Source organism: Euprymna scolopes, chromosome 26 (assembly GCF_053919585.1).
Source record: "Euprymna scolopes isolate OS-2025 chromosome 26, ASM5391958v1, whole genome shotgun sequence".
In the NCBI taxonomy this organism is placed as follows: domain Eukaryota; kingdom Metazoa; phylum Mollusca; class Cephalopoda; order Sepiida; family Sepiolidae; genus Euprymna; species Euprymna scolopes.
Genome location: NC_136507.1, coordinates 16,229,005 through 16,244,903, shown reverse-complemented (window position 1 = coordinate 16,244,903; position 15,899 = coordinate 16,229,005).

The following is a 15,899-nucleotide window of genomic DNA, read 5'->3' as shown; positions in this document are numbered from 1 at the left end:
TTTTGGTTGATGTAACTTCCAACTTTCTTCAGATGTATAAAGGTTGAAGACTCAACATGAATTTGTTTACATTAGAATTGAAAACGACAATGTTGTATTACGTTTTTGATTTTTTTTTTTAGATGTTGATTGGTTATTTGTATAATTTAGATTCTTTCGACTACTGTTCTCATCTTGAGTGTGATATTCACAATGTTTCGCTCGATGTAACCTCCAAACTTATTCAGGTGTATCTTATCAAACTCGGGAATGTTTCTGTCAAACTCAGTAATTTGGACGGAGTTTTTAACAGAAGCCTTTGTTTACTTCACGGGGGGTAGCATGCCCTTGTTCCTTCAGCCATGACTGGATAAAAGTCCTAAGTAATTCGCAATTGTATTTTCGGTCACTTACACTGAGAATTGAACCTTCAACCTTCAGATACAAGATATACCTGAAGAAGGTCGGAGGTTACATCGACCGAAATGTCGTGAAAATGACACTCAAGATGAGAACAGTAGTCCGATGAATCCAAATGATACGAATAACTAACCCTCATATCAAAAATTCAAAAACATCTGCATGGAAGTTTCTTAAAAAAAAAATCTGTTCATGTCAATTTCATTGAACACTAACCACACTAAGGAAAAAATGAAAATTTCTTTTCTGATGTGGTAACAAGATGCGTTCTTACTGTGAATGTTTTACAAGGATGAACCAGAGACCAAAGCTTGGTCAAGTACCTTCCATGGAAATAATGATAGAATAGAGAGAGACTAGCAACGTCTTTTCTGTGAGAAAGCACTGTATAGAACAGAAGGGAACCTTTCCCACTAGATTGCCAAGTCGATTTTGTATTCTCTCTTTTTGATATTGTTTTTAATTTAATATGAGTGATATTGGATGCGGTTTTCAGGAACCTGGGTTGGGGTTAGAGAAGAGGTTCCCAACCTGTGGTGCTCACACCCTCATGAGATGTGACATGATATTCCAGCAGGTGCAAAAAAAAGTTTAGATAAAAATAGGGTATTGGTTATATGTTATTCTTTTGTGTTTTTATTTGTTTATCTTGAACACAATATAAATTTTAGGGATACAAAAGAAATTTTTGGAGGGGTGTGGACCAAAAAAATTAAAATGAAAGGTTGAGTACCACTGGGTTAGGGTTAGCATAATTGAAAGCAAATAATTTTGGACAATATCGTGTGACGTTCCTAATACCAGGCAGTGCTCGTCTGAGCTCCAATCTCTGGTCCCCCCTCACCAATCTTTTATGATAAACACCCGTCTAGCTGAAACCACTGTCAAAAATTTCCCACACTCTTTATCTGTGCCAAAACCAAAACGTAGATTCCATAAACAAAGCTTCTTTCTTAGAAGTGCACATCTGTGGAACTCTCCTTTGTTTGCCTGTTTCCCACCTGACTACAACCTGGATGTCTTCAAGTCCAACATAAACAAATTCCTGATGAACCACCTCCTTAAGTAAGACACTTTATCAAATCTCTAATACTAACGATTATTATGATACTATCCCATTGATTACTGTACACGCAATAACCCTTATCCCCAGGTGGCTTTCAGGCCTTGATAAGTGGTGACTACCTTGTAAAAAATTTTAAAAAGGCATCACCAGATCACCATGCCATTGTCTTATTTTGCTTCATCATGTAAGCAAATGGAGCCTTTGGAAACTATTGAAACTTTAAGTCAGACAATTGAATTTGACCAATCAAATAAACCTTTTCTGTTTAGGTGAGCGTGGGTGAAAACTCGCACCGAGACTCAGCTGGAGAAGAAGAAATCACTTCTGAAGCAGCAATGGAGATAAAAAGAAGTCCACTCGTGTTAGCGTCAAAAAAGAAAGGAGCAAAAATTAATCGTGTTGAAATGTGTAACGTCTGTCGGACAAAAAAGACAGATGAAAGAAATATAAAATGAGCGTTCTGAAATGAATTAACTGTCTAGACAAGAATTTTATGAATACTGGAACTTTCTTACTTCCAAATTGGATGGCACAACAAGGCCTTTGTTGAACATTTATGCTTTTTACTAACCTGCCCAAATAACCTGCGAATCTCACTGCCTTCTTTATTTGAGGGATAGAAAAATGTAAACAGAAGGCTCAAGAGGGATATAAGCCCAGACCCGGCTTGGTACCATTTGAAGATTTTCCCCATGGGTTTTTGTTTGGTGGGATAGAGCTGGGTGGTGCATTTTCAATGGTAGACTCCCCTGCCATTAACTAAGCTGGAACAGAGCAGATCTATATACTAATCCTCATTCATGGATTGATAGATTCCATGATCAAAGCTTCTTTCTTAGAACTGCACGCCTGTGGAATTGTCTTCCGTTTTCCTGCTTTCCAGCTGTCTTCAAGTCCAATGTGAACAAATTCCTGATGAGCCGTTCCACTTAAGTTGACAAATTTACCGAACTTCCATTACTATCGATTACTATATTGTCCTTTTGACTGCTGTACACTCTTTAACCCTTATCCTTGAGTGGCCTATCGGCCTTGATAAGTGGTGACGCCTATGTAAAAAAAAAAAAAATGATAACCAGAGTGCTCGATACTGGATTGGAAATGTAACACATTGTTCTTGTTAAAAATCTACAAAGGTGGTAAATTTACGTTCAATGCAAACAGCAAACTGCAACCATACCTAAAACTAAACTTTACCACTTATCAAGGCCAAGAGCTGGTCTTCTGGTCTTATTAGTGAGTGTCGACATCAACTCATATGTATTATTAATGTTGTCAAGTAAGCTGATATATCTATTTCCGAAATAAATGTTATTATATCTAACTCATCATTGATTCGTGGCAGTTATGGCCCCAGAATCATGACATGTACTTCTGCAAAACTTTTAGTTAACTGTGTATGTTTTGATTATTGCAGGCCTGCAAGCAAAACCGATTGTATGAAAGGAAAAACAAAAGTTTTTTTTTATAACAATGAAAGGATTTATTCAATTAGCAACACCGTTTGGTGTAGGGGGAAGAAAGTTGGACAGTGTTCAAGTCAAGAAATAAAGAGTTGGAAAGTTTTTTGAGTCCCCAAAAGTCTGTTATCAGTCATCTCTTATATGAAAATACTCAATGTTTGAATGTCCAGTGGACAGGGACAGGAGAAAGAAGCGGGACATTTTTTTTCTTGTAGCTTTCAGGATTCTCTCTCTGCTGACCAACCGTTTTCTTTTGCCATTTATTCACACCAAACAAGGCACAATGCTACTAAATCGTAAGGGGCTACTAATAGGGACCAGATTTGCCATAATACTGTGTAGGGAGTTGAGCAGTGAGATGTCTGTTCACATTACACTTGAACTTCTGAATGTCAGTACAGTCAGGGAAGCAGGGGCTTGGAAGGAATTGCAAAGTGTAGCAGTTTGAGAGAAGAATCTATTTGAGTAAAAAGCTTTATAGTGTAGGGGTGGGATTTTGCTGATTGTCTGGTTTGTTGGGGTATTTACGTTGAAGGGTTATTAGTGCTTTGAGTTTATCTGAGAACTTACCATTAAAGTACTTGTAAAACAGGCACAAGGATGCCACATTTTGACAATGGCACAGAGATTGGAGTTTAGCCGACAGTGCAGGACTTATTAAGTTGGCGACTCTTTTTTGAACCTTGTCTAGGAGCGAGAGCCTAGTGGCAGATGCACCAGATCAGATGTGATATTAATATTCCAGTCATAGGCGAATAGTGCTTTTGTAGAGATACAGGAACCTTTTTTTTTTTGTTTTACATAGGAGTCACCACTGATCAAGGCCCGGACGCCATTTGAGGATAAGGGTTATAGAATGTACAGTAGTCAATGGGATAATATTGTAGTAATCGTTAGTAATGGAAATTTGGTAAATTGGATTACTTAAGGGGGCGGTTCATTAAGAATTTGTTTATGTTGAACTTGAAGACAACCAAGTTGTAGTCAGCTCGGAAGCAGGCAAATGGAAGAGAGTTCCACAGGCGTGCAGTTCTAAGAAAGAAGCTTTGTTCATAGAATCTACGTTTTGATTTAGGCACAGATAAAGAGTGGGGAAAATTATTGACAGTGGTTTCAGCCAGACGAGTGTTTTTTGTGAAAGATTGGCGATAAAAGAAAATGAAAGATTTAATGATAAAACAAAGACAGGCTCGCAACATCTCTTCTGTGGGAAAGAGGTTGCAAGGAAGAGAAAAGGGCATCTCCACTAAGCTACAAAGTCTATTTGAACTCTGCCAAGGCAGGATAAGTGTTGCAGACCAGGATATAAATACCTGAACTCGCTACAAGAAAAAATAATGAAACGAATTGAATAAAGGAAACAAAGAACTCAAATACTGGAATAAAATAAACATGTCGTTTATTTTCTGTTGAGAAATGAAAGTCTTGGGTGTACACGTGTTCATTCGGCCGTTGACGACTACGCGCATGGAAGGAAAGGGGAATGTAATAGAGAAACGCGAAGTGGCAAGCCAGCCTGTAGAAAGAGAGGGTTAAGCTCAGTAGAAAGTCACACACATGTCTGTGTTGATGGACCAAAGCCGAAGGGGAGATAGAGTGAGAAAGTCAATCCAGTTCATGGAGAGAGAAAGTGTATAAGTGTACGTGTGCTTATCCCACATTACAGTAGCAGGGAAAGTGACGTTAGGGCGCGCAGTCGGTTCGTCGACTCAACAGGTCGAATGCTGGTCCGGACGAAAAAAGGAAAGTTGACAGGTTTTGTTGACTTTTATACTGGAGTTAGTGTTCTGGATGCGCATGTCTGGTTTTCACTTAAAAGGAAGTGACGTCACTGCTCGGGTGTGTGTATGTGCATGAATGTGAGCGTGTGTATGAGGCTGTGTATATGCGTACGTGTGTGTGTGCATACGTGCGTGCATATATGTGGGTGTGTATATGTGAGGGAAAACATGTTCGAACATAAGCTGCTTCTAGCAGCTCCTTCCCTGATGTGGCAACAGTACTCCATCCTGGTCTAATTTTGGCCACCAAAAATATGATCTGCTCAGCCCTTTAATTTTTACAATTCATGGATGTACCTCGTAGAATGCCTGTAAGAGTTCTTTTCACCCTTGTATGAGAACTATTACTCGCCTTTCCCACCATAAGCATTCTTCCACAATTCTCAATTCATGTCTTCTATTAAAGTAAGGGTGCTAATATTCTGTAGAAGGACATTTATCTGGCCATCCATTTTTTTTTAAAAGTCCAGCACATGTTTTAAGAGTTTTTTGTGCACCTGGCTATTTCTTGCTATGTAACAGGAGTTTTATCCAGGTATTCTAGCAGCATTTTGTGCTCCTTTGGTAGGCGCGCTTCTTCCAGGTTTGTAGGCCTTGGCAAACCTACTCAACCTGTCTGCATTTCCATTTTTTCTTCCTTCTCTATATTCTAGCTGGTATGCATATGCAGATAGGATTTGATTGAATTCTTGCTGAACTGATCTCTGGGATATTCTTATTTTCTTTAAAATATCCCAGAGCGGTTTATGGTTGGTATATAATGTGAATGGCCTTACATACAGATATTGGTGAAACTTTTTCACCCCTAAAACTACTGCCAATGTTTCCTTGTCAATTTGGGTATAATTATTTTTTCTGCTGATGGCAGGGTCCTTGATACAAAATTTATTGGTCTTTTGGATCCATCCTCCATGAAGTGAGATAGTACAGCTCCTATTCCATATGAAGAAGTGTTACATGTCACTATCACAGCTTTATTTTGGTCAAAGTGCACCAACACTTTTGGGGAATTGTTTTTTTTTTTTTTGCTTCTTCCCATGCTTGTTCTTGTTTTGACATCCATTCCCATTTTACTTCCTTCTTCAATAACTGATGCAAAGGAGCCAGAATGTTTGAAATGTTTGGAATGTACTGGGCATAGTAATTTATCATACTCCAAAAAGCTTGTAGCTTGCTGCATCGAACAGTCATAATTAAGAAAAAAAAAAGTCATATAAAATCATTTTCTGGGAAAATTTTATAATTTAAATTTGCTGAAATAATTTTTTAAATGAAAATTCCATTTTTACTTAACTAAAAATATAAAGACAAATAAATTGGTCGATTATAGATTAATTGGCCGATTAAAAGATTTTCTAACGACGGTCAAACAAATTTTGTTGTCATAAATGGTACTAATATTAATTTAATTATATTGTAGATGAAGACAAGTTAATTATATTGTAGATGAAGACAAGTTAACTCACTTTTTTGCTTGTGGATGAACATTCATTGAAAGGACATGCATTGTCTACACCGTACTTTCAAATAACAGGCATGGCACGCTGCTAACATGTAACCTTTTGCAACTAGGCTGAATTTAAGGTAAATAGAGGTAAAAATATGGAAAAGTTTTTCTCCTTTCACTACTTATCAAATTAATATCATTATTTTGTACTTTAGATCACCGTAAAAACAAAGTATTACTCTATATTTCAGTTTTCACATTGACGAATTGTACAGTAAATTGTGATCATGTGTGAACCAAAAAATAAAGCAGTCTTGTTCCTTATTTTGTAGACCTGTGCTATCATTACATATAGATTTTTATTTTTATGGTTTTAGATAATGCATATTTTATTGGAATAAATTACTAATTAGATATCAGGCTTAAATATGTAAAAAGTTAATTAAATATTGGCAACAACCATCAACCATTATGGCAACCAGTTTCTGCTGAAAGTATTTTGATGTCAATCCCAAAAATAGAATACATCTGTCTGCAAGTGATGCCAAGACATCATATCAAATTGTGTCGATTCAGCAAAAACCTTTACAATTACTAATATTTTAAACCATCTTAAAAAAGTTAATCCAGAAGAAGCAAAAATTGCAGACAAGAAAAGGAAACACCGAGTGTACAGGGATAGACATTCCAGGGACAAGTAGCAGTAACTACAAAACTTCAGCAAAACATCAAATTACTATAGAATCAATATTGACCAAGAAGAAAATTTGGGATATTAATGATCACAGGTCACAAGAGATCCATTATCTGATAATAAAAATGATTACTGTTGATATTCAACCATATTCTGAACATCTGACATTGGATTTATTAGGTTTATTGTAAAATTTTGTCCAAATGGCAGCATTCCATCCAAAAAAAATATCTGATATATTTACACAAAATTAAAAACAAAAATTGTATCTTCTCTTGGTGAAATTAGCAGGATTTTATTTTTACTACAGACATTTGGATAGCTACTACCTCCCTTTCTGAGTTTGACTAGTCATTAGTTTTCAAATGCCTTTGAACAGTGGAAAACTGTGCTTCAGGTTATTCCATTCCCTGGGACACATACAGGTGCAAGAATAAGTGAAGAATTGTACAGTGTTCTGGATGACTATAAAATTTCCAATAAAATTTTCTTAGTCTTTCGAGATTCAGGAGCAAATATGTCAGGGAATGTCATTATCATGCTTTATACTTGTAGTGAACTATTACTATGATGCTGCTACGGTATGCCTCCCTTATTTCTCTCTTTCTCCCTACTCTTCTACTGTTCCCTTCCTTTCTTTTCTCAACGTCATCAGAGGTTTCAGCCAATCGGAATAGAGGACTGTCTCCCTGGAGGGAGATACAAAGAAGAAATCTCTCTCAGACATGCGGAAACGATAGAAGCATCAACACGTGACTGACCAGTTTCCCTGAGTAAAGACTTTTATCAAAGAAATGTACCATCCTCTATGTAACCCTATATCTTGGAAACTTTTATAAAACATCATCAATCCTAAAGTCTCGTCACACTTAATTATAACCGATGTTTTCTTTTCCACAACCATTCTTTTTCAGCACTCTTGGTCTCTCTCTAATGTCGGAAGTGCCCCAAAAAGGGGACCGACCGAAATGGTGGCCCTATTTCAAACGTTGTTAAAATTTATGGTAACCGCCATATACTCAATATATAAATCATTATTTTCTCAATAGGCTGTGAAGACAATTATTACATTCAACAGAAATATAGTTTCTCATTTTAATCACTCTACATTAGCAACTAGAAAATTAACTGAAATACAAGATCAATTTGATTTGGAAAAACAAACTCATTCAAGATTTAACTACACGGTGGAATTCAAAAACTACTGAAAAGAAATCTAGAACAACAAAAAGGACCCGTGACGCAGTGGTTAGAGTTCTTGGAAAAATCAATTGTAAAAAGTGATATTCTTCTGAAGGTTGAAGGTTCAATTCTCAGTGTATGCGCCCAAAAAATACAATTACAAATTACTTAGGACCTCTATCTAATACTGGCTGACAGAATGAGAGCATGCTACCCTCATGAAGTAAATAAAAGATCCTGTTCAAATTTCCAAGTTCGACAAGATTCACCTAAAAAAGGTCGAATGTTACATGGACCGAAGCGGTATGAAAATGACACATCAGGTGAGAGCAGTAGTCCGAAGAATCCTAATAATATGGATAACCAATCCTCATCTCAAAAAATTCAGAAATGGAACAATGAAAAACTCTTGTAATGTATGCTATTGATGATAAGATTCCTACCCTTAACGACTTATCAATCGGATGAAAAATGAACTAATCTCTTAGTAAAAAAGAGTTATCTCCTTCAGAACAATGATAAATTGTTAAACAGCGCCAACTTGTGTATGTCTAGATCCAAGATTAAAAAAAAAAGAAGAAAAAAAAGACAATCGAAAAACTTATGTCAATTTATGTCAACGGAGCTAAGTTAGTTTGTCATATTGAATTGGTTGCACAGCTGCACAATTTCATAGTCTTCAAGTCCAATGCAAACAAGTTCTTGATGAACCATTCCCTTAAGTAATCCAATTTACCAAATTTCCACTACTAACGATTACTACGATATTATCTCATTGACTACTGCACACTCATAAACCCTTAGCCTCGAGTAGTCTCCGGGCCTTGATAAGTGGTGACTCCTATAAAAAAAAAAACCCCAAAAAACAACAACAAAAAAAAACAAACAAACAAACAGGTTTTCTACATTAAAACACATGATAAAACTCAATAATTCGATAAATTCTACTGGGTCATTCTTCATAATTTTTGGAATATATACTAATTTTTCCATGGAATATAATACGTAATAATGTTTTAACACGAAATGTGTTCGTTTAAAGGAACCCCAATGTAAATAAGCGCCTAATTATTTTAGTGTGCAATCATTTATGTAAGTTTGAAGCCGTCTAAATTAAACTTAAAATGTAATGACCATTTGGTACAAGAGAAACAGTCGTACTGTCACACACACACACACACACACACACACACACACACACACACACACACACACGCATGCATGCGCGTGCGCTCGCGCGCAAATAAACGAACGTTTGTTCATTTCAGTTTCCCCGCGCATTTTGCACAAAATAAGTTCTTCCAGCAACGACATAATTTCAAATACGCCCACACGCTTTTCTCACAACAACAAAAGTAAAATAGACATATTTCTGGCGGACGTTTCTTTTTTTTTTTTTTTTTTTTTACACAGGCATCACCACATTATCAAGGCTAAGAGGCCACTCGAGGATAAGGGTTAAAGAGTGTACAGTAGAATTTGGAAAGTATATTAATCATTAGTAATGAAAATTTGGTAAATTTTATTAACTTATATGGAACGGCTCATCAAGAACTTATTTACGTTAGACTTGAACACAACCATATTGTAGTCAGCCGGAAAGCAGGAAAACGGAAGACAATTCCACAGGCGTGCAGTTCTAAGAAAGAAGCTTTGTTCATGGAATCTACGTTTAGGTTTAGACACAGATAAAGAGTAGGGGGGGGAATTATTGATAGTGTTTTCAGCTAGACGAGTGTTTCTTATGAAAGTTTGGCGAGGGGAGACCATAGACTGAAGCTCAGTCGAACACTTTCCATGAAAATAACGATACATCAGAGACAAACTCGCAACATCTCTTCTGTGAGATAGAGGTTGCAGGGAAGAAAAAAAGACATCTCCTAGGAGGCTACGAAGTCTATTTTGAACTCTATCAAGGCAGGACAAGTCCTTTCTAGCAGCTCCTTCCCAGATGTGGCAACAGTATTCCATCCTTGGACGTACCTGGCTCTTATATAGATAGAGAATTGCATCAGCAGTGAGATATCTACTGGATCGATAGAAAGATCCCACCATTTTTCCAGCCACCTTGGCAACAGATTTGATGTACGTGTTCCATTTAAGATCAGGAGTAATTGTCAAGCCCAGAAACTTGTCAAAACTTGAGGCCTCCTGAAGACGAGAGCCATTCATTTCAATTGATGCCAGATGTGGATCAGAATGTTGATGATGTAAAGAGAGAAGCTTGGTTTTAGATGCATTAAAAGTAACCAGCCACTTCTTTCCCCATTGTACCACATGCTCAAGATCAGAGGAGAGAGAATCAGAGAGAACTTGGTCATTTACTGTCTTAGATGTGCTACCATAAATGGTAGTGTCATAAGCATAAATGTCTACAAATGATGTAAGGATGTGATTTGGAAGATCATTAATGTAGATCAGGAAAAAGAGTTGGGCCCAGGATGGACCCCTGAGGGATACCGGCATTAATACTGTGAGCTTCTGATTTTTGCCCCTCAACTACTACTCTTATGAACCTATCAGAAAGAAATGATTTAATAATTGAGAAGACATTTCCAGCTATACCATAGCTAGAGATCTTGTGAAGTAAACCTTTATGCTATACCCTATCAAAGGCCTTTGATATGTCAAGAGCAATTGCCCTAGAAAGGTTGCCTCCGTCGAGAGATTTGCTAATCCTATGAGATATAACTGTAAACACATCTGCTGTAGATCTAGCAGAACGGAAATCCTATTGAGTGTCACTAAGAAGGTTATTTTTGTTGAGATGGTTGATTACTTCTGTATTAAACACAGATTCCAGCAACTTACTCATGATGCACAGGAGACTTATTGGCCTGTACTGAGAGGGGTGGTGGTGGTGAGCGATCACCTGAATTCTTAAATACAGGGCATACTGATGAAATTTTCCAGGGTGATGGGAAGCTATTCTCCTTAAGACAACGTTTAAACAGTTTTGTAAGTATGGGCGCTAGTTCTGGTTGAAGTTTTTTGAGTACTATAATTGGAATACCGTCAGGGCCAGTTGCTTTACGTAGTTGAAGACAGTACCACGTGACACAAGCGACCAATCAGAAAATTTAGAAGATTGTCTTTTTAACGCTTTTCCCAAAACCGAATACCAGGGGCAGCAATCCTGTGTTGGAGTCGGTTTAAAAGTATTTAAACATAAACATTCTTTCTTCCCTTTTTTTTCTCTTCTTTCTTCTCTTCTCGTTCCGACGTGACACGAGAACATTATACCTCTCATTTTCCCCTCATCGTCACTTTTAAATAATTACACATGTCATGCGGACAATCAAAAATCACATTTGCACACACGGACACATTCCGTATATTTTCTATAAGAATTACTAACAACGGATTACTTTCCTCATGGGACTTTTGAATAAGGCGAACTTCGCCAGTTAAAACACAAACCTTGAAATAAGGACATTATTTTCACACAAGACTTTCACCTTCCAATCTTATTATTTTAACGAAGGACTTTCATCTAACATGACCTTTTAATCTTAATAATTCCACAAAGAATTTTTGACCCACTTTGAACATTTGAATCAGAATGATTTCTCAAGAACTCTTACCGATCGGACCTTTACGTGTTCATCTTGTTATTTTTGTTGAAAAATAAATGCGGTGCAAGTGCATTTTAAACGAGGAGGAAGTGTCATTTTGTTTTATTCCTTTTTTTTCTTAAATTATTATTATTATTATTATTATTATTATTATTATTATTATTATTATTATTATTATTATTATTTATTTATTTTTTATTATTATTATTATTTTTTATTTATTTATTTATTTTTTTTTTGTTTGGAGCAGAGAAGTTTAATTTCACTTAAACTTCTTTTCCCCTACACAGTTCATTGACGGCAGTCCACAGCCACATCTAAGTAAGATAATTCAATATCAGTAAAAATTAGTATAAGTCATTAAAAAAAAAAAAATGTAAACAAAATAGAAAAAAAATTAAACAAAACAAAACAAACATCGATTAAATCAGAAATGGAGACTGGTAAATAAATACCAAGTGAAATCTGTAACTTGTTAATGAAAGAGGAATAACTCAGACAAATATGTGAAAGAGTTATTTCCCTTAAAAACAAGGCCTTGCTGCAACTATTTATTTTATTTATAGAAAGTTGTTCTAAGTTATACTTTTTCACGTTTCTCCAACTCCCCTGAACATTGTCCCAGTTCAAGAATACCAAGCCAGAAGCGATATATATATATATATATATATATATATATATATATATATATATATATATATATATATATATATATATATACCAAGCCGGTTGGAAATACTTTCAGATGTAATACTTGATCGCATTTTTTTTGTGATTTGCACAAATTCTACTCAATCCTTTGTGGAGAAAACCTGCATTACCGTCGGCCCACGACATGTGTATTTGTCCCGTGCTGCATGCATTAGTAAAAAGAAAGAGAGGAACCCCCTCCCATATATTTGAATCCAGCGCTTGAATAATTTTACTTTATTTAAATGTCTGGACGGATCTGCTTGGCAAACTTCGAATGGTATCATTTCTTTTGGACAAATCAGTTGTTTTTTGGGAAAGGTTTGAAGAAGGTTGATAAATAGTGTGGTTTCCTTTCATTCACTCATTCAATCCGCAAGTTACCTGTTTAAACTACCTTATTGAGGGAGTATTGAATCCTGTCCTTTCGTTTCCTGATCCTTGGAGACTATTTTTTGAGGAATCCTCAGTCGAATGTGGAATTGAGAGTTCTTTTCTCTCGACTCAATTCATATAAACAGTGACTCTGATTTGTCGTCCTCCGATGAGTAAAAAATTTAAGCTTTTAAATAAGCTATTGTTCTGAAGGAAGGGAGATATCACGTTTATATGTCTTGGGATGAAAACAATATATCTAGAGTGGAATTGAACTGTCTCTTCCTTGAAGATTTTGGAGAGAATGCTGGATTCTCCAGAGAAAAAGGGATGATATGAAGACTACATAAATGTCTTCTGGGAATATGAAAAAAATGGAGATTATTGAACCCAAACTTGTATCCCGGAAAGACTTCATAAAATATTGTTGGATTCCCCATCGTCCTGTCATTACACAATGTGCAGAGGTCACTACTAAAGATTTGTCCAGTTTTCAACTGTTCGTTGAAAAAGTATGCGTGTGTGTGTGTGGGGGGGTGTCTTTGAATGATGCTGCATATTCTGGAGTCAATTTAACTGCCAAATTGTTGGACTTGTTACTAGCATTTAAGAAAAAGGATCATATGCTCCTGGGAGATCTCAGGAAGGTCTTTCTGCAAGTCTAAGAACTGAAAATTATAAAAATCGATTTATCAGTCAAACACGGCACATAGCAGAAATTCTTTGCGAGGTCCAAACGAGGAAAGCTGGGAATTTTACTGGTGGTGACCGATGGTGTTCCAATGAAGATGCTGGGGAATTATCCGCGATGACCAGTGGCCTTCTGGTGAAGATGCTGGGGATTGATCTTTGAATGGCGTTAATTATTAGTTTCAGGAAAGCTTCATAAATTGGAATGAGATCTTGCATTCAACTTCGTAACATTAGTTATCTTAGTAAGAATATAGGAGAGAAACGGGTTAGTAGCTGAAAGTGTTCTTGTGTGGAAATGTAGATTAAATATTAAACAGGCTTGTTGAAGGAGAGCAACGTTAATATGCGCTTGTATCTGTAGAAAGAAATGTCTGTCAGTGCTTAGAGGTTTCATAACCTCAGATCCAAATAAAACTGAAATTAAACACAGATATTAACATTTCATCTCTGTTTATACAAAGTTAGGTATGATTATATATTTGCATGCACAGGATTCACTCCTAAACTAATTAACCGATCATTATCAATTTGAGAACAAAGCTGCTAGGCATAAGGGTGGGTAACTTACAAGTTAATTTTTTTCATGCAAAACAACATAAGAAGGAACCCTTCATCAAATTTTAGATGTTTTTGATTTTTCGTGAAACAATGGATATAAGACCTCAATTAATAAATACTACCAGAACCCGTGGAAATTCCATGGCAGTTGAAAAATTTTAAAACACATTATAAATAACATGAATAAAAAATAAAGTAAAACACATAACGACGAATTTAAATTTGGAAAGGGTTTTTTATGTGGAGATCTAGATTAGATAGGCCTGTTTAATGAAAAAGAAAGAAAAAAGTGTTCAGTGGATACGTGTTGAAGTTGGTAGTAAAAGCGTTCATCCATGTATGGATGGGGACAAAAGATTAGAGAGTTCTGTGATAAAAAAAAAGAGTATGTGTGTTTGACGCACATAGAGGTCAATACGTGACCGCATCGGTCAGCAAGGGGGCAAGAATCCATGAGAAAATAGTGTGTTATGATAACTACTACATATCCAATAATTTTTACGTTGACAACCTGGTCAAGACCAGTAATGATTTTGAGTTGGTCAGGTCTGTTTATCGTTCTGTTCGTGACCAGCTGAAAGAAACTAGATTTGAATTACAATCTTGTAACTCCAATAACGAGAGGTTGCAAGATGAAATGATTAAGGATGGAAGTGTTTCCTCTTCTCTTCCTATGTCAGAAAAGATGCTGGGATATGTTTATTTCCCTCAACAAGATTCAGCAGACCTTGCACACATACTGGACAATCCTGATGTTGACACTATGTGCAGTATTTTAGCACAGTTTTTCAAGATCTATGATCCTTTGTCCTTGTGTCTCACTGTTACTATTCGGGGAAAAATTCTTAGTAATCTATGGAAAATTAAGTTCCGGGGGAACTTCATAATGATTGGAGGTTATTGGCAGAGGAGTTAAGTCGATTGAGCGTTCTCTAAAACAGCCTTAAGGCAAAGTATTCCTGCTGAATATTTGTGCTCCTGTGATGCCTCAAAAGAGGTCTATCGGTTTTTTATGTATGCCAAACAGAGAGATGAACTTTTTGCAAAGGCTAAGATGACTCCTCTCAAGACAAAATCCTTACAAACTCTGGAACTTTTAGCTATATTCTTGGCCTGGAAGATACTTTCCAATGTTTTGAGAGTTATGACTCCAGTTGTCATTGAGTCACCATATCTCGTTACTGATGCTCAGGTTGTTTTATCTTGTGTCCTTAATTGGAAATCATTTAAAGGCAATATATTTGCCGAAAACCACATTAAGGATGTCAAAAAATGGCGAAGGAGTTGAAAAATGAATTTAACGCTCACAGTTCTTTACAAATATGTTTCTACATTTGAGAAGCCTGTAAACCTACTTACTCGAGGCATTTCTTCTTCTAGATTCTGCTAGTCTTATAATTTATGGATCTACGGCCCTAATTGAGTAAAACGAGCCAATATTGAATGGTCGACTGCCCCTCTCCCTTTCCATGTCTTAACAACATTAATAAAATTATCTCATGTTTGTATACAAAGTGGGACGATAAAATTGTTGCTCTAGAAAAAACGGCATGATTCCATTTCCATCAGACTCGACCATGATCAAGTTGAGGTTAACAGGGTTTTGGGTTCCCCAAGGAAGACAGTAAAGTCTATAATCCAACTTTGTCATGTAAAAGTATAAATTCTTTACCTTTTGAGGTGCCAACACGCTAACACACACAACCTACACACAAAGTTAATTTTGTTCATCCTTTTTTGCAGGTTGGGTTAGATTTTACTGGACGTTATTGGTTAAAGGTTAATGGAGAAGAAGCTAAAATGCGCATCTTGTTGTTTACTTGTAGGAGTCTTCGAACAGTGCACTTGAAATTGCTGCCTGATACTCAGTCATTTTTGCTGGCATTTGCCAAGTGCACGAATTTGTTTGGTGTGCCTACTCATTTTTATTCAGACAACACCAAGATTTTCTTAGCAGGAGGAATTGTATTATCGGA